Below are 19,365 nucleotides of genomic sequence, written 5' to 3' on the forward strand. Positions count from 1 at the left end.
AACAAATTATAATTATGTGATGTGAAAGGGTTGTTAGCTAATCCTATGGCGGTAATCATATTGCAATATATAAAGGTATCAAATCAACAGGTTGTACAGCTTAAACTTACACAACGCTATGTCAATTATATCTCAATTTTTAAAAATAGCATTATAGAAAAAAATTAAGTCTATCTTAAAATTCTGTAATTTCAATTTTGAGACGATTAAGAGGAGGATTTTTTAAAAATACATGTTTTCACATTTTTGAAAACATTATAAAATTTTGTATTCTTCTTACCCCACACCCTTTTATATCTTAGGACAGCTCCCCTTTCTTCTTCCCCTCAGAAAACTCTAAAAAGGTCATGAAGGACTCTTCGCCCTGGAACCCATGAGAGGAAAAGAACCCCACAGAAGGAAACATCCATGGCACACGCAGGCAACCTAAGGAGGCTAAGGACAGCATGCCCCTACCCCAGTTGGATCCCAGCCCAAGGGGCGGACGAAACAGGGACCACACCCCCGCGGGCACGCAGCCTGATTGGCCAATCGCCGCTACTGCAGCTCTGCTCTGTTCTTTGATTGGTTTTAGTGGTGACGCCCCCTCCCGAATGGCTCACTCGGATTGGCTATTTCTTGGTTCGGACTGGACGGAGGCCAGAGGAGGACAAGAGACTTCTATACTGTATGGAGGGACGATTTGGGTGACATCTGAGACGCAGCCGCACATCAAGCGTCCGGGCTCCAGGGACATGGCGGCGGCCTCTGTGGTGTCGGTGCTGCTGGTGGCGACTGAGAGGAACCAGTGACAGCCAGTCCAGAGCCCGCTGCTGCTGCTGCTGCTGCTGCTGCCGCCGCTGCTGCTGCCGCTGCCGCTGCCGAGGCAACGGTAGGTGGTAGGACGGCTGTGTTTCTGCCCAGGGATGGGGGCGTGGGGTGTTGGCCGGCCTGAGCTGTGAAAGAGTTGCGGAGGTACCGGAGGCTCGGTAGAATCTACTTGTCAGGGGATTCTGCTTTCAGTCCCACCCCTGAGAAGGAGTCCTCCTACACCCAGCGCTTCCCTTTCTTCCCCCTCCCTAGGTTCACGCTTCAGCCCGCCCTTTGCCTTAGTTTTCTCCACGTGTGGGTGGGGGTGGGGGGAATGGAGCTGGGCCTGCCATCCTCCGTGCTCCCCTACCTAATGCGGGCAAGAATAGGGTTGCCAGATTTAGCGATAAAAATACAGGATGCTAGCTAAAATTTAAATTTCAGAAAACAACACAATTTTTTTTAGTAAAAATATGTCTCTGATATCAAATAAAATTAAAATATAAAACATTTTTTATTTGTCTGAAATTTAACTGGGCGTCCTGTTTTTTATCTGGCAATCCTAGGCAAGAATAACATTTATACACCCCCTAACCGTTTACAGTGTCCTTTCATAGCACTCCCTGTATGGGGAGTGTTATAATCCGTGTTCCGATGAAACCCAAAAGGTCTAATCCAAGGTTATGCAACCAGTAAGTAATGGGGCCAGGACACTTTAAAAACCCATTTCAGTTCTGCTGTCCCTCTCAGGTGTGCAATTCGAAGAAAGATTCCTGGGGAGCTCTTATAATTTTTGGAATGAATCTACTTAACAAAAACAAATTTATCTTTCAGAGGGGCTGGAGAGTTGTTTTATATTCAGGTTCTCTGCTGTGGCATTTACTTTGTATTTGGGAGAAGAAACTGTATTAAACTGTCAAGGTAGTGATTCAGGCAGTGAAGTGTATTCTGGAATGAGACACACCTGGGTTCAAAGCCTAGCTTCGCCACTGACGGCAGCAGGCAAGTTATGTAATCTTTCTGGGCCTCCATTTCCTCTTCTTTAAAATAGAAATGATAATTGTATCCACGTCATAGGATTGTTGTATTAAATTCTTGTCAAGTGCCTGGGACATTGAAATTAGTTAATTTTAACTATGATTAGCCATTATACTTTGACTTTTAGTGAATGTGAATTTTTGGCATAAATCATTAAATAATTAAATATATTTTTTAATAGATCTTTATTGGAGTATAATTGTTTCACAATACTATGTTAGTTTCTGTTGCACAACAAAGGGAATCAGCCATATGCATACACATGTCCCCATATCCCCTCCCTCTTGAGCCTCCCTCCCATCCTCCCTATCCCACCCCTCTAGGTCATCGCAAAACATCAAGCCGATCTCCCTGTACTGTGCTGCTGCTTCCCACCAGCCAACTATTTTACATTCGGTAGTGTATATATGTCGATGCTACTCTCACTTCGCCCCAGCTTTGCCCTCCCAACCCATGTCCTCAAGTCCATTTTCTATGTCTGCCTCTTTATTCCTGCCCTGCAACTAGGTTCATCAGTACCATATTTTTTTTTTTTTTAGATTCCATATATATGCTTTAGCATACAGTATTTGTTTTTCTCTTTCTGACTTACTTCACTCTGTATGACAGACTCTAGGTCCATCCACCTCACTACAAATAACTCAATTTCATTTCTTTTCCATGGTATATATGTGCCACATCTTCTTTATCCATTCATCTGTCGATGGAAATTTAGGTTTATTCCATGTCCTGGCTATTGTAAATAGAGCTGCAGTGAACATTGTGGTACATGACTTTTTCTGAATTATGGTTTTCTCAGGGTATATGCCCAGTAGTGGGATTGCTGGGTCATATGGTAGTTCTATTTTTAGTTTTTTAAGGAACCTCCATACTGTTTTCCATAGTGGTGGTATCAGTTTACATTCCCACCAGCAGTGCAAGAGGGTTCCCTTTTCACCACACCCTTTCCAGCATTTATTGTTTCTAGATTTTTTGCTAATGGCCATTCTGACCAGCGTGAGGTGATATCTCATTTTAGTTTTGATATGCATTTCTCTATTAATTAGTGATGTTGAGCATCTTTTCATGTGCCTCTTGGCCATCTGTATGTCTTCCTTGGTGAAATGTCTATTTAGGTCTTCCACCCATTTTTTAACTGGATTGTTTGGTTTTTTTTTAATATTGAGCTCCATGAGCTGTTTGTATATTTTGGAGATTAATCCTTTGTCTGTTGTTTCATTTGCAAATATTTTCTCCCATTCTGAGGGTTGTCTTTTTGTCTTGTTTGGTTTCCTTTCCTTCCTTGTTTGTCTTGGTTTCCTTTGCTGTGCAAAAGCTTTTAAGTTTAATTAAGTCCCATTTGTTTATTTTTGTTTTTATTTCCATTACTCTAGGAGGTGGGTCAAAAAAGATCTTGCTGTGGTTTATGTCAAAGAGTGTTTTTCCTATGTTTTCCTCTAAGAGTATTATAGTGTCTGGTCTTACATTTAGGTCTTTAATCCATTAGGAGTTTATTTTTGTGTATGGTGTTAGGTAGTGTTCTAATTTCATTCTTTTACATGTAGCTGTCCAGTTTTCCCAGCACCACTTATTGAAGAGGCTGTCTTTTCTCCATTGTATATTCTTGCCTCCTTTGTCATAAATTAGGTGCCCATATGTGCATGGGTTTATCTCTGGGCATTCTATCCTGTACCATTGATCTGTATTTCTGTTTTTGTCCCAGTACCATACTGTCTTGATTACTGTAGCTTTGTGGTATAGTTTCAAGTCGGGGAGGCTAATTCCTCCAACTCCGTTTTTCTTTCTCAAGATTGCTTTGTCTATTCGGGGTCTTTTGTGTTTCCATACGAATTGTAAAATTTTTTGTTCTAATTCTGTGAAGAATGCCATTGGTAATTTGATAGGGGTTGTATTGAATCTGTAGATTGCTTTGGGTAGTATAGTCATTTTCACAATATTGATACTTCCAATCCAAGAACATGGTATATTTCTCCATCTGTTTATGTCATCTTTGATTTCTTTCATCAGTGTTTTATAGTTTTCTGAGTACAAGTCTTTTGCCTCCTTAGGCAGGTTTATTCCTAGGTATTTTATTCTTTTTGTTGCAGTGGTAAATGGGAGTGTTTCCTTAATTTCTCTTTCTGATTTTTCATTGTTGGTGTATAGGAATGCCAGAGATTTCTGTGCATTAATTTTGTATCCTGCAGCCTTACCAAATTCATTGATTAGTTCGAGTAGTTTTCTGGTGGCCTCTTTAGGATTTTCTATGTATAGTATCATGTCATAGGCAAACAGTGACAGTTTTACTTCTTCTTTTCCAATTTGGATTCCTTTTATTACTTTTTCTTCTCTGATTGCTGTGGCTAGGACTTCCAAAGCTATGTTGAATAAGAGTGGTGAGAGTGGACATCCTTGTCTTGTTCCTGATCTTAGTGGAAATGCTTTCAGTTTTTCACCATTGAGAATGAAGTTTGCTGTGGGTTTGTCATATATGGCCTTTATTATGTTGAGGTAGATTCCCTCTATGCCCATTTTCTGAAGAGTTTTTATAATAAATAGGTGTTGAATTTTTTCAAAAGCTTTTTCTGCATCTATTGAGATGATCATATGGTTTTTATTCCTTAATTTGTTAATGTGGTGTATCACATTGATTTGCATATATTGAAGAATCCCTGCATCCCTGGGATAAGTCCCACTTGATCATGGTGTATGATCCTTTTAATGTGTTGAGGAGGAGGGGAAAAAAAAAAGTGGGAGGGTGGGGCCTTAGCAAGGGTGAGATTTGGGCAGTGGGGGGGGGGGGACCAATGCTCAGGACCCACAGGGCTGGAAAAGGCCCTGGGGGCTGTGGGGCGTGGGGCTTAGGCTCAAGGAACAGAAGGGGCCCAGGTGTGCCCCCCACCCCTGGTCTCAGAGGGTGGGGGACCTCACCTGGGAGCCCAGCAGGCTTCCTGGGCTCCAGTGGGTGGGGCAAACACCCTCCTCTCCTCTCCTGCTCTGCTGGTCTGGGAGGGCCCCTCCCACCTGCCTCTCCTGATCTCCCTGGCCTCCCTCCTATGCCCAGAGGACCAATGCGGCAGGCTGGGGTGGGGTGGGGGGGTGGTGCCCTTGGAGGTCAGGGGACCAGCCTGGGAGCTCAGCAGGTTCCCCGTGCCTGAGTGGGCGGGGCAATCACCCTCTGCTCCTCTCCCACTTCTCCTGGAGGGCCCCTTCCGCCCGCCTCTCCTGATCTCCCTGCCTCCTATACCCCCAGGACCCACCAGCTTGGGAACTCAGCAGGTTCCCGGTGCCTGAGTGGGCAGGGCAGTCACCTCCGCTCCTCTCTGGCTTCTCCCAGAGGGCCCCTCCCACCTGCCTCTCCTGATCTCCCCGGCCTCAGGGGCGCCATTCCTGTCTGGCCTCCACTTATCCTCCCCACTCAGTCCCCCTACCTCCTACCGGTTCACTTTGGGGTTCCTCCCGTCTCCTTGGGCATCAGAGTCCCCCACCAGCGGCCGGCAGGCGCCCTAGTTGTGGGGAGACGCTAACTTCACAGCTTCCCACACCGCCATCTTGACTCCACCTCCCTAAATATTTTAATTTTAGTTTTAAGTTGAAAAAAGCCAGGTAATTAAGAATATTATGAATATTGTGAATTTCAGTGAAAAGAAATGTACTGTTCAATAATAGTTAAAACAGATATCTTAGACCATAATATACCAATTTTACCAAATCAAATATCTGTAAGCCAGGCTAATATAATAAAATATTTATATGTTAGTCTCAGTAATTGCTCCCCATGTATAATTTTATATGGTTTTCATTGTCATTGTGTTATAAACAGGAAGAAACATTAACAAGCCGCAAGGGAAAGAAAATGACTACAGGGTGAGGGATAAAGCCAGAAAGTAGGTTTATGGTCAGCTGTTCATGGTGAAGTAGACTTAGTATATTTTAAAAACCAAATGTCAAGCTTCGTAGGAGTTTTATATTTCTTTGTATATTGTTTTATTTCCTTAGCATTTACAGTGTTAACATAGTTCACTTACCAACTATTCTCTAAAATTCCCCTTGGGAACTTTTCCCAGTTTTTCTCCAAAAAAACTACAAAACTTTTCCACCACCTTGAAGAGAATGTGGAATTATGAAAACTGAAGGTCTAATCTTAGCAACTACTCACTATTACCCATGTGATCGTAAACAAGTCACTTAACATATCTGAGACTTTATCTCTAAAATCATAACTAAAGAAAACCTACTCTGTCATCCCCAAGGTTTATAAATGCTACCAATTATTACTAACTGTTATCCACCAGAGAAAACTTCAACCATAGATGAATCCAACTATTTGTATTCTTGTGCCTGCAGCAAGCCTCCCAGAAGAGCTGGAGAAACTTGCACACTTGAAAGACTTGGTACTAAAATAAATTCATGGTAGTCAACTTCACCTGGGCTTTCACACTGCACAGCAGGCCCATTGTGTTTCTCTAGCCCCCTCATTCTTCCTTTTTATGCAACTGCTGTTTCAAATCCTCTTCACTTTTTTCAAGCCTGTGACATCCCTAATAAGCCATTTTCAGCAAATGGTCTCAATGTTACTGAGAAAATAGAATACCCGAGCTTCTGAGCTTCCTGCCCTCAAAGCTGCCCACCCACCTTCATCTGCATCCAACTTCCATCGAAGTCTAGTCCCTTTGCCTGTGCTCTGAATCCTTCCCCTCTCACCATCTCAGGGATCTCTACCATCAATTATCCCTTCTGTCACCTGGATGGTTAACCACTCCCTCTTTACTAAATCCTTCCCACCAGTATTTAAATATTTCGTAGTCTCTTCTTCAGGGAGTAAGTCCCTGTTTTTCCTCCCAACTAACACTCTCTTTCTTTTCCCATTTTTAATCAGTTTTTTAAGAACTGTCTACCCTGAGGTTTCTATTTCTTTACTTCCCATTCTCTTCTCAACCTGTTGTTCTTCTGTCCTCACCCCTTTCCTGAAACTGTTCCTCCTAAGGTTACCAATAATTTTCTTGTCCCTAAATCCAGTGGATTGTTGACCTCTTAGCAACATTTAACACCCTAATCCAGTGTTTGGGCAAACTACAGCATGTGAACCAAATCCAGCTTCAGCATGTTTTTACATGGCCTGTGAGCCAAAATATATTTTTAATCTATCTGGCCCTTTACAGAAAAAGGTTGCCAACCCATTCTTAGGTCACACCCTCCTTTTAGAATAAATTCTTCTCTTGGCTCTTCTCTTTTAAGTAAGTCTAGTTTTCCTTTTATTCTCTCCTCTCTTTCTCAGTCTCTTGCTAGATTACCAGACCCTTAGATGTTGGAACTCCTCAACACTTTATGTTGGAAGTGGGATCTTCTGGATCTCATCTACTCCTATAGCTTTGTTGAAAACCCCCAAATTTCTGTCTCTAACTCAAATTTCTTCTGAACATCATACATGTTGTTCAACTGCCTACTCAACATCTCCACTTGGTGTGCTACAGATACCCCAAACTCAATATATTTGAAATTTAATTCACAATCCTGTGCTAATCCTGCTTTTCCCTGCAGACTGTCATAACTCAGTAGATTATAACATCATTGCCCACAAAGTTAATGTCAGAAATTTGGGAGTCCTTGAACATCTCTCCCTCTGCCTCCCCTCATTTTGTTCCACCCACATCTAAGTAATCACCAAGTGCTATTAATTCTATTGCCTACATGTTTTTTAATCTAATTAATTCATTCTGCCCAATACCACCACACACTTAGGTCAGAAACACCATCATCTGGTCAAATGCTTTAACCTCCTAAGTGGCATTCCTATTTCTCTAAAAAAACAACAAAAAACAAAACAAAAACAAAACAAAACAAAAAAACGGTTTTAATTGAGATATAACTCATATACCATAGAAGTTACCACAAATTTTACAATTTAGTAGTTTTCAGTATATTTGCAAGGTTCAAACATCTGTGGTATGTGTCTGGTATTTTTGCCATAAGCATCTTTGCTGTAGACATTTTTGCTACATAACCAAATGGTCATAAGGCAATTTTGCCGTAAAAGATAAAATAACTAGTTGACAGTTTGGTTTGATAGTCTGGTTTCAACTGGGTGACAGTTTAGTTTCATTTCTCCATTGACACAGTACTCCTATTTTTATATTACATAAATCTTAGCCCTCATAATGATCTACACAGTGACGAGTAGACATGGTGGTCTTAAAATAGTAGATGATAACAACTGCGTATCAACTTGATAGAAAATATGGTGTTAAAACTTACTGGAAGTGTGAAATAAGAGAGTTTAAAGCCAGATTATATACTATACTAGAAAATGATAAAATATCATTTGCAAATCCTTCAGTGATTTGAAGGTACAGTGTTGAACCCACATTTCCCATAGAACTTTGGAACATTGATTAACAGACTTGTGATAACACGCCAAAAACAAATGGTGTAGAGGCTCCATTATAAACATTCATCCCAGTGTTTGGAAACTGATACTCTCTTAATGAAGGAAGAAATTGTAGCGAAAAAGGAAAAGTGCTATGCCAAATGAGGAGACAGATTGACATGAATTTAAAAATATGTATAAAGTAGCATTCTCTTACATCATAGTACAGTTATCAAAATCAAGAAATTAATTTTGATGCAATATTATTATCTAATCTGCAGACTTATTAAGATTTAGCCAGTTGTCCAACTGATGTACATTTTACCAAAAGAAAAGCTGGTTTTTTAGTGGTCTAGAGTCTAATCCAGGATCATATGTTGAATTTAGTTGTCATGTCTCTTTGATCTGCCTCATTCTGGAACAAGTCCTCATTTTTTGTCTTTCATGACTTTAATAAGATGAGATGATGAAGTGATTTTTGGTATTCATGATGCATCCACAATAGAGAGCTCTACTTGATACTCAAACACAACAGTAGAGGATGGTGTCAATCACTGAGCATGTAGGCCAGTTTCTTTGGTGAATATCCCCCTTGTCCTCACTAGGGAGCCAGCAAGCTGGTATAGCCACCTTCAGTCACTGATGTAGGGCTTCCCCCAGGGGGACATAAATTCCCAGATGCTTCAGGTTTTACAAAAGTGAAGAACAGCTTATGACTTAGTGTAAAAAACCTTTCTAAAAACTATTGTCCATGCATGCATAGAGTTTTTGGTTTTGTTTCAAATTAAACTAGAACTAGGCTTGCATTTATGGTTTGCAGGGCTGTACTCAGTAGACTGAGAAACTAAAGCTTTCTTTCTTTCAGGATCCATGCACTTTGTGTTATTGTTGTTAAGTTTAAATGCAATTTTGCAACATGAAAACTCAGTATCTGTAATTAGTTGGGAATCTTTGTCATGTGTGATACATCTGTTGCCTGCTGTCTCTTTTCAAAGCTTACTGATATGTTAGCTATGAAATAAAGCTTTTCTTAGCAAAGCTTTAGGCTTCATTAAGATCAGGGCTGTATAAGTTTCCTATTGGAAAGATATTTATTTTTAAAGTGAATGGTAATCAAGGAATACATATCAGGACAATTTGCCTTGGAGCTGTAAATGTAGAGCTTATTTCACTACTTACATGTCTTACGTGTAAAAGAAAAATGTAGGAACTGTTTGTTCTTTAATTGTTTGGTTCTTTAATTATCTAGCTGGTATCTCTAGGAAACTAAGATTCCCAAGTTTGAAAAGGCACAAAAATCTAATTAAAAATGAGATGCTTATGTATAGCACAGGGAACTCTACTCAATACTCTGTAATGGCCTATATGGGACAATAATCTAAAAAAGAGTGGATATATGTATATGTATAACAGATCCACTTTGCTGTACACCTAAAACTAACACAACATTATAAATCAACTATACCCCAATAAAAATTTTTTTTTAAATGAGATGCTTAAAGGGATTTTATCTTGAAGCAGTTTGATTTGTCTGCATTGTAAGCTTGGAAGTGATTCTGCATTGTGCTGCATAAAAGCTGTTCGCAGACCAGAATTTTAAACTAAATATGAACAGTTTAGCATTTAGCCATGTGCTTTGAAAGTCATTTGATGGAGCCTTCATTTGTGTAACATAATAATTTAAGCTTTTGACTTTTAGATCCAAAAGGTAGTTCTGGCACTTAGATACTACTGCCTTGGAGCAACTTGTCATGCCTGCATTGTGTGGAACCAGTGTTCAAAATAAAATGCAAAAACTTCAGGCTGGTGGAGGAGGGAGCACACAACGTCCTGGTACTCCAGGGAGACCATTTGATATGCTAAATAGAATATATCATTGTAAGTATTGCCATATTTTTCCTAGGGCATTTTTTAACCAGTGATATTTGGGTTATGGGAGGGAAAATAATTATCCTAATTGTTTAAGCCAGTTGCCATGCATGAATATCTAGAGGTGATACTAATACTTTTCTGTAATAGGCTTTATTTTTTAGAACAGTTTTAGGTTTATAGGAAAATTGAGAAGAGAGTTCCCAGCTTCCTATAGCATTAACAACTTACATTAGTATGGCACATTTGTTAAAATTAATGAAACAACACTGACACATTATTATGAACTAAAGTCCAGAATTTATTCAGGTTTCCTTAGTTTTCGCCTATTGTTCTTTTTCTATTCCAGGATCCCAATCAGGATACCACATGACATGTAATTGTCATGTCTCCTTAAGCTCTTCTTGGCTGTAACAGTTATTCAAATATTCCCTTTTTTTGATGACCTTCACCATTTTTAAAAAATTTATTTATTTTATTCATTTATTTTTGGCTGCATTGGGTCTTCATTGCTACGTGCAGGCTTTCTCTAGTTGTGGCGGGCAGGGACTACTCTTCGTTGCAGTGCGCGGACTTCTCATTGCGGCGGCTTCTCTTGTTGTGGAACACAGGCTCTAGGCATGTGGGCTTCAGTAGTTGTGGCACACGGGCTCAGTAGTTGTGGCTCACGGGCTTTAGAGCGCAGACTCAGTAGGTGTGACGCACGGGCTTAGTTGCTCTGCGGCATGTGGGATCTTCCCGGACCAGGGCTCGAACCCATGTCCCTGCATTAGCAGGCGAATTCTTAACCACTGTGCCACCAGGGAAGCCCGACCTTCACCATTTTGAGAAGCACTGGTCAGATATTTAGTAGGATGCACTTGTGTTGGAATTTGTCTGATGTTTTTCTCAAGATTAGACTGTAGTTATGGGTGTTGAGGAGGAAGACCACAGAGGTAAAGTAACATTTTCATCTCATTCTATCGAAGGTTATTACTGTTGATGTTGACCTTGATCACCTGGCTGAGGTAGAGTTTGTCAGGTTTTTTTACATAAACTTATTCTTCCCCCCTCTCCTTCTGTACTGTAGTCTCTGGAAGGAAGTCTCTATGCACAACCCACTCTTAAGTAAGACTTTTTTTTTTTCGCTTTCCAAAATGGATCAAGATGCTTATTTTGGATGAAGCCAGTAAAAATGTTGAGCCAAAGGATTAAAGGTCAAATCCACGAGACTTACCAGAAATCAAATACAAGGACTCAGGTGTGCATGTGATTTTTCTGCAGCTGGCAGGTTGGGTTCATGGTTACAATATAGCTGTAAAGTGCTATATTGTCCTTTCCTCTGCCAAAAGCAATTGTGTCCTACAATCTCTGTCTAGCTCAGTTCTGTAGTAAGACAGGGACGCTTGGTCTCAAACATTATTTCTCTAAGTATTATTATGAAAACTGTTATAATTGATATGTCAACATAATTAGTCATTGTCTCTTTTTTAAGGTTGTGTTGCTTTCTGCCTTAATGCCAATTGATATGCTGAAGACCTCAAAAAGTTCCTGAGAAATCCATTTCAAATTCTAGTGAAGAAAGAAGAACTGACCTTTGAAAAGATCAATATCTTATAATAACTTTGAAAGAGGGTAATGTTTTTCTAATTGATATACATAAAAATTATAGCCAGGATTTTTTTTTAACCTTCTTATTTATTTATTTATTTATTTATCTATTTTTGCTGTGTTGGGTCTTCGTTTCTGTGCGAGGGCTTTCTCTAGCTGCGGCAAGCGGGGGCCACTCTTCATCGCGGTGCGCGGGCCTCTCACTATCGCGGCCTCTGTTGTTGTGGAGCACAGGCTCCAGACGCGCAGGCTCAGTAGTCGTGGCTCACGGGCTCAGTTGCTCCGCGGCATGTGGGATCTTCCCAGACCAGGGCTCGAACCCGTGTCCCCTGCATTAGCAGGCAGATTCTCAACCACTGCGCCACCAGGGAAGCCCTAACCTTCTTATTTAAGCTCTGTGCTAAAATTGCAGTAACTAGTATCTGTAGTGTCTTAGTGCTTGTAATAAAGCTGACAGAGTAAACACAAGGAAAAAACAACCATACCAGATAGTAGAAAAACTGCAGGTAACTCCAGGGTATTTTGTTCTAAGATTTGGTACAGAATTTAGGCAGAATTAATAGAATGAATTTCTCTAACTGGTTCCTTCTAAGGGTAGGGATAGAGAAGTCAAATGGCTTTTTATTCTGACTCTGATCTGGATTAACATTTTCCTCTCTGAAATACTGTAGGGAAGGAACTGTATGCTCTTTGTGACATATGAGAGACCGGCCAGTAAACAGGCTGTTCTTTTTCAGAACACAGACAAAGGGTAAACTGGCTCTGAGAAAACGCGTCCCAGGAATTTCAGTTCTGATGTGGCAAGAGCTGTTCTTGCCTAGTATTGCTACTTAAGACACTGTTAATATCTAATTATTTCCTTAACAAACTGAAGCAGGATCTAGTTACAATGTAGCTGTGAAGTGCCGCGTTGTCTTTGCCTCCTGCTCAAAATAAGACTGTTTCCTTTCAAGCCCTGTCAGCCATGGTGCTGTAGCAGCCAGGGATGCATGGTCTCATACACATGTACCAATTTAAACCCTGACTCAACAAATGACTCCTGAGAGTTAAGGCTTATTAATACTTTGCAGGTGGTGACAGAAAGAAAGAGGCATTACCAAGAGGGAATTCAAATAAGGGACTGATTACTACTGACTTACTGGTATTTAATTTAATTACAATATTTACCTACTAAAAGATGGTTTCGAGGGGAAGATTTTTCATTGTCTTTGTCAGCTCAAGCTACGTGGGGGAATAAAGACCATACTCCAGTGAGCTGTGTGATATATATGCAGTTCATTACTATTTTGTGCCCTGAAAGATTGTATAGAAGTTGCTTTTTGAATCAGAATTTGAATAGATATTATCATATCTCAGGCTCATGATTTTTAGGTACAACTAATGTCTATGGTTATAAACTATGATTTGCCCACTACTTATGAAAACTATATTTTCAGTTGAGTATTTGTCATCTTCATTGAATTACTTGCTTTTATTCTGGAAAAATAAATTCATGTGTTGCTTTTCAAGTATGATTTTGTCAGCCAGACAACCTTGAATCAGGAAATGTAGTAACATGTAAGTCGTATTTAAATTGTACTTGGAAATATTCGTGGTTAAACAGAACACAGTGGGAAAACAATGTGAAATGTAGCCCAGATTTTGGACCCTATAGAGTATATATTCAAAGGGAAAATCAATAATGCTGTTAGATCTGGTTGTCTTAACTTACATAGGAGTCTTTTTTTTTTTTTTTTTTAAGTCGTGTTGCTCATGTCTTGTGCTTTCTTGGTGATTCCTCTATAATTAAGATTTTTCTCAGCATTTTCTGATAGCAATTTATATTGACCCTGGCTTAGTTACAGTAGCTTTATCACTAAATAAATTGAATTATGTCTTGTTACTAATATAAAAATAACTTTGTCAAAAAATATAGTAGTTGGTAAGAATAGATAATGAGGTGATGCTCAGAAATGGCACTGGCCTGATTTAGGACATAGATTCATAAGTGAAACAGCATGTTGTTTGGTTAAAGAGCAAGTCAGTATTTTCATATTTGTTTTCCTCTTGTACTGGTTATTTGGTATTTTAAGTTGCTCCAGCCCAGACATTTTTGATTGGTTCTATCATCTGCTTTAGTAGAAAGCTGTGGTGGTAAACATATCTCAGGCATCTGTGCTACAGTGTATGAGGTGACCTGAGCAGAAAGCAGTGATAAATATGGGTTACCATAATAAATTTTTAGAGGTTTCCCCCACAGTGGAAAAAGTTTTAAGTCCTGGATCAGATCTGTCCAATAGAACTTTCTGTAGTGAGGGAAATGTTTTATATCTGCCCTGCCCAACACAGTAGTGACAGGCCACGTGCGGCTACTGAAATATGATTAATGCAACTGAGGAGCTAAATTTTCTATTTTATTTAATTCTAGTTTAAATAGCCACATGTAGCTAGTGGCTATTGCATTGGACAGCATAGTCCTAAACAATAGTTAACATTCCAGAGTTTATATTTTCAGTTTAGAGTTCCAAAAGTGTGTCAAAATGGATTACACAGCTGTTGCTTTTGTTTCGTCCCTGGTATTTATGTTTGTCCCAGGCTGACACCTGCTCTTGGCCCACTTCGGTAGGGGCTTTAATTTCACTACCCCAAACACAATACTGTCATCTGCTCTGTAAGTAATAACACTCAAGCCACTTGATAGAATCTGATCTTGCAACTGGAAGAATCTTTTTGAACTAACTACAAAAGATATCTTTTCTTTTTCTCTAGATATTGTGACTAGGATCTAGTGCTCCAATTAGAAGTCCTCTAAGTATAATCTTGGCAAATAAACAGCCACTGACGGTTAACAAGTAGCTCATATCATTAGTACTTTATGTAGTACTTGATAAGTGATATTCTGATTAATAGTTTTTCTTTTGTTCAGAATTGGCAGCAGGAGTCAATTTGGGAGGAAGGCTGTGGCCATAAACATTGAAGAAGACAAGAAGATTCTTTGTGACACTGAGCCTTTCCGCCATACTACACTGGAGGAAATGCCAATGAATGTGGCTGACCTAATTTAATTCCTGGGATGAAATGGTTTTGAATGTAGTGCTTGCTGTTGGTGAATAGGCAATCACAAGGTGCACTGTGCTTCTTTTGAAGCTTTGTCTCAATGCTCATAGCAGATCAAAAATATAGATTTTGATAGCAAAGCAACTTCAGCCATGAGCTCATGTGAGGAAAGTCATTGGCTTTATCCTCTTTAGAATTAGACTGTTGGGGTGGCTATAAAAGATGGGCTTGTACCCAATTGAAAAATGGGCAGAAGACCTAAATATACATTTCTCCAAAGAAGACATACAGATGGCCAACAGGCAAATGAAAAAAGTTTCAACATTGCTAATTATCAGAGAAATGCAAATCAAAACTACAATGAGATACTGCCTCACACCAGTCAGAATAGCCAACATTAAAAAGTCTACAAATAGCATATGCTGGAGAGGGTGTGGAGAAGAGGTAACCCTCTTACACTGTTGGTGGAAATGTAAATTGGTGCAGCCACTATGGAGAACAGTATGGAGGTTCCTCAAGAAACTAAAAATAGAATTACCATATGATCCAGCAATCCCACTCCTGGGCATATATCCAGATAAAACTATAATTCAAAAAGATACATGCACCCCTATGGTCATAGCAGCACTATTCACAATAGCCAAGACATGGAAACCACCTAAATGTCCACCTAGAGATGAATGGATAAAGAAAATGTGGTACATATAATACAATGGAATACTACTCAGCCATAAGAAAGAATGAAATAATGCCATTTGCAGCAACATGGATGGAACTGGAGATTATCATACTAAGTGAAGAAGTCAGAAAGAGAAGGAAAAATACCATATGATATCACTTATATGTGGAATCTAAAATATGACACAAATGAACCTACCTACGAAACAGAAACAGACTCACAGACATAGAGAACAGATCTGTGTTTGCCAAGGCAGTGGGGGTGGGGAGAGGAGAGATGGAGTGGGAGTTTGGGGTTAGCAGATGCAAACTATTATATACAGGATGGATAAACAACGAGGTCCTGCTGTATAGCACAGGGAACTATATTCAACATCTTGTGATAAAACATAATGGAAAAGACTATGAAAAAGAATACATATATATGTATAACTGAATCACTTTGCTGTAGAGCAGAAATTAACTCAACATTGTAAATCAACTATACTTCAATTTAAAAAAAAGATGGGGTTGTAAATCTTTCTTAGAATTTTATCTCCTAGTTCTCTACACATGGTTATATTGAGTGTTCACTATCATTTAATAATATACTTGTTGACTGAAAGATACATGCTATATAAAAGCAGCCTATTATATTAAACTAGTATATCTGCTGTTATTGTGTTAGTCACTAGACTGAATGGAACTAACTTTAAAATGATTTTTTCAGAAAATATTTGAATTTATTTTTTTTGGTATCATTTTTATTCAGTAAGGCATATTATTAGTGGTAAGTGTAAACTAGAGTCTTTTGCTAAACACCAGCAACAATCATGTCCTACAGTTAAATCTCAGAAAAATTGCTGTATTGTATATTGAATTTTCAATAAATTAAAATGAAGTGTTTTTTCTTTAAAGTTGTTTGGTCCTTATTCCTTAAAGATCTGTACTTCTTGTCATAACTCCATATTTGCAAAGGAAAAGGTTAAAACAGCACTGTAGTAAATATTTTACTCTAATTGTAAAATTACAAAGGACACAATGAACGTGGCTTTTCATAAAAAGTTTTAATAGTTCCAAGTTAGCTGCTACATGGCAGTAGCACAAAGACTGATCAACTGCAGATTTCATCAGTACTATCTACTAAGCATTATCTGCTTCTTTGAGAAAAAAGAAGCATTAGAATGTAAGATTCCTGCCTCTTCTGGTATGGCAAACATTTCCCTGTATATGCCATGTAGCTACTCAACAGCAAATTTTTTGTTAATAAGCAGTAAATTTCTTTTTCCATAACAATAACATAGAGTTGCTATAGTAGATTCCATTACAGAAGGAATGAGTATGATCCTTGTTTTCTCCTTCTCACAAATTACTTATTAAGCAATCTTTTTCTTGACCACAGTTTATAATTTGTCAAAAGAACAATGCTGACAGACGGTGACTATTCCACCAGTTGCTTTGATTGGTATCAGATAGGAAAAAAAATATGGTAATGAATTTCTAGGGAAAAGCAGCACCCTTGTCCTTTCTCAGTCCTAGAACTGATGCTTGCCACTGTCTACTGGAAAATAATGCACAGTGTAAGAGCAGTGAGTTTCAGTTTTATTCAGGGACCTTACTGAGGACTATAGCCTGGGCTATAGCCCAGAGCTTTTCAGATAGCTCTGAGGAACTGCTCTGAAGAGGTAGGGATTGGGGGAGCCAGTATATATATGATTTTTCTGGCTGGGAAATACACGTAGTCAAGCATATATATTGGTAAAAGATTACTGCTAATCACATACACAGAAAAACCCCAGATATCTCAAGATAATTATTTTTGTGCTTATCTATATATGGGAAGATGCAAGAATCTGGGGTCATCGAAATTCTTCCTTACATATGCATCTTAACTACCTAGGGGCCCATATATCCAAAAAACAAAATGCTTCATCCTGAATTCCTTTCAGGGTGTAACATCCTTTGTTTACACAACTTATCATAAAACTGCTGATGTGGCAAATAAGACAAATGCCAGAATCCTTGGAAGTATCAAATGAATTAAAAGTCACCACTGTCTTCAGTAAGTAAATTTTTGAAAGGAGATCCTAAAGAATGAGATGTAGAGGATGGCATCTACCTTAACATCTGTTCCCTACAACGACTGGAAGGCAGGTGGAGAGAACGACATAAAGATTAGACAAAACCCAACAAACATAACATGTTGTATTAGGGAAAGGCATAAATAACTACAGAATTTACCAAAAGGCCTGCACAGCCCTGCTTAATAATGTGGATTTTATTCAGAATCAGAGTCAACCATTATCTCCATCTAAAGACACCTTTGATTACTTTCTTGAACTCAATAGCTTCCTCCACAACACTTCTGCCACCAGGGCCCCACTCACTTTTCTCCCTCCTATGTATGTGGCCCTCTGCTATGCTCTTGTCACTCTTCTTAGGCTTCCTGTGTGCTCCTTCAAGCATTAGACCAACCACTCCCTGGATGTTTTCAGTCTGATGACTCTGGCACTACAATATGTTCAAAACCAAACTTACCATATTTCTCCAGTAATGCTTAGCTCATTACTTTGTACCTCCTTCTCTTATCTAGACTTTGGCAGTGGTCTCCAAATTCGCCTCCCTGCCCTTGGTCTTGCTTTATCCAATCCATTTACCACTCAGCCCCCAGAGTGACCTCATAAAAATATAAATTATTCAATAGCTTTCCTTTTTGCCTGGGATAAAGTCCAAAGTCAATAGCTTTCCTGCCTTTGATGTTGCATCTAAAAAGTTATCACCAAACCCAAAGTCATCAAGATTTTCTCCTATGTTATTTTCCAGGAGTTTTATAGTTTTGTGTTTTATATTTCAGTCTGTAATCCATTTTGAGTTAATTTTTCTGATAGGTATAAGGTCTAGATTCATTTCTTTCCATGTGATGTCAAATTGTTCCAGCACCATTTGTTGAAAAGACTATCTTTTCTCCATTGCATTGCCTTTGCTCCTTTGTCAAAGATCAGATCAATATAGTTGACTATATGTAGCTCTATTCCTGGGCTTTTGTAAGGGAAACTATTTTTCTCCTCTACTCTCAAAACTCTACTCACAGAATACTTCACTTCTAGGCACTTCCAAGTCATCAGATGTTGGGTTTTTTCAGTCTCCATACATGATTTCACATCCGATTCTTCAGCATGCCTGCCGTAGTCTGTTTGCAGTGATGTAACAAAATACCACAGACTGGGTGGCTTATAAACAACAGAAATTTATGGCTCACAGTTCTGGAGGCTGGAAGTCTGAAATCAGGGTGCCAGCATGGTCAAGTGAGGACCCTATTCCTGGTCGAAGACTTCTAATTGTATCCTCACATAGCAGACGGGAAAAGAGAGCTCTCTTGGGCCTCTCCTATAAGGGCAGTAATCCCATTCATGAGGGCTCCATCCTCGGGACCTAACCAAAAGGCCCCAGCTACTAATACCATCACATGGGGCTTTAGGATTTCAACATATGAATTTTAGGGAGACACAAACATTCAAACCATAGCAATGCCCAATCCCCAATTCTTTTCTATCTATTGTGCAGAATGTACTGTTTTGGTTATTAAATTTCCTAATCCAATTGTAATAGTCCTTCCATCTGTCATTAAAATAACACAATCATTTAGCCTTCCTTTAAGGTGATGTCTACATCATGCCGGCTTTGGTATGGTCATCGTTCTCATGATCATTATCTGAACTCTTAGCAAATACTGTCACAACATTCATAGTGTCGAAATTAAACTAACACTATCTCAACACAAAGCACAATTGTCAATCTACAGGCCAAGTCAAAGACAACTGCTAACACTGACACTCCAAATACGTTTAGGTTGTACACTTCAGGTGCATCACTTAGAGTAATGCACAAATAGATAATCAATTATTGTGACTGCAAATCATGATTGCCAACATCAGCAGCAAGGAACAACAACAAAAAAAAAACAACAGCAACCCTGGAAGACATAATCTATGCCATATCCATTCAATACTAAAAATAATGTCAATTTCAGCTATTTGGGC

The 19,365-nt window shown here is 39.1% G+C and overlaps 1 long non-coding RNA gene and 2 other non-coding genes across 3 annotated transcripts; all 3 read left to right on the forward strand.

Annotated features, from left to right (window-relative positions):
• The first annotated feature begins 657 nt into the window (after positions 1–657).
• Positions 658–15,932, forward strand: LOC137765647 (uncharacterized). Its single transcript, XR_011074244.1, has 4 exons — positions 658–871; positions 9,873–10,051; positions 11,517–11,656; positions 14,538–15,932. It is a non-coding gene; the product is annotated as an uncharacterized lncRNA (long non-coding RNA).
• LOC137766883 (small nucleolar RNA SNORA81) lies at positions 12,011–12,180 on the forward strand. Its single transcript, XR_011074413.1, has one exon. It is a non-coding gene; the product is annotated as a small nucleolar RNA SNORA81 (small nucleolar RNA).
• LOC137766849 (small nucleolar RNA SNORA63) lies at positions 12,504–12,635 on the forward strand. The gene has a single exon (XR_011074383.1). It is a non-coding gene; the product is annotated as a small nucleolar RNA SNORA63 (small nucleolar RNA).
• Positions 15,933–19,365: the final 3,433 nt, after the last annotated feature.

Source organism: Eschrichtius robustus, chromosome 6, assembly GCF_028021215.1.
Source record: "Eschrichtius robustus isolate mEscRob2 chromosome 6, mEscRob2.pri, whole genome shotgun sequence".
Taxonomy (NCBI): domain Eukaryota; kingdom Metazoa; phylum Chordata; class Mammalia; order Artiodactyla; family Eschrichtiidae; genus Eschrichtius; species Eschrichtius robustus.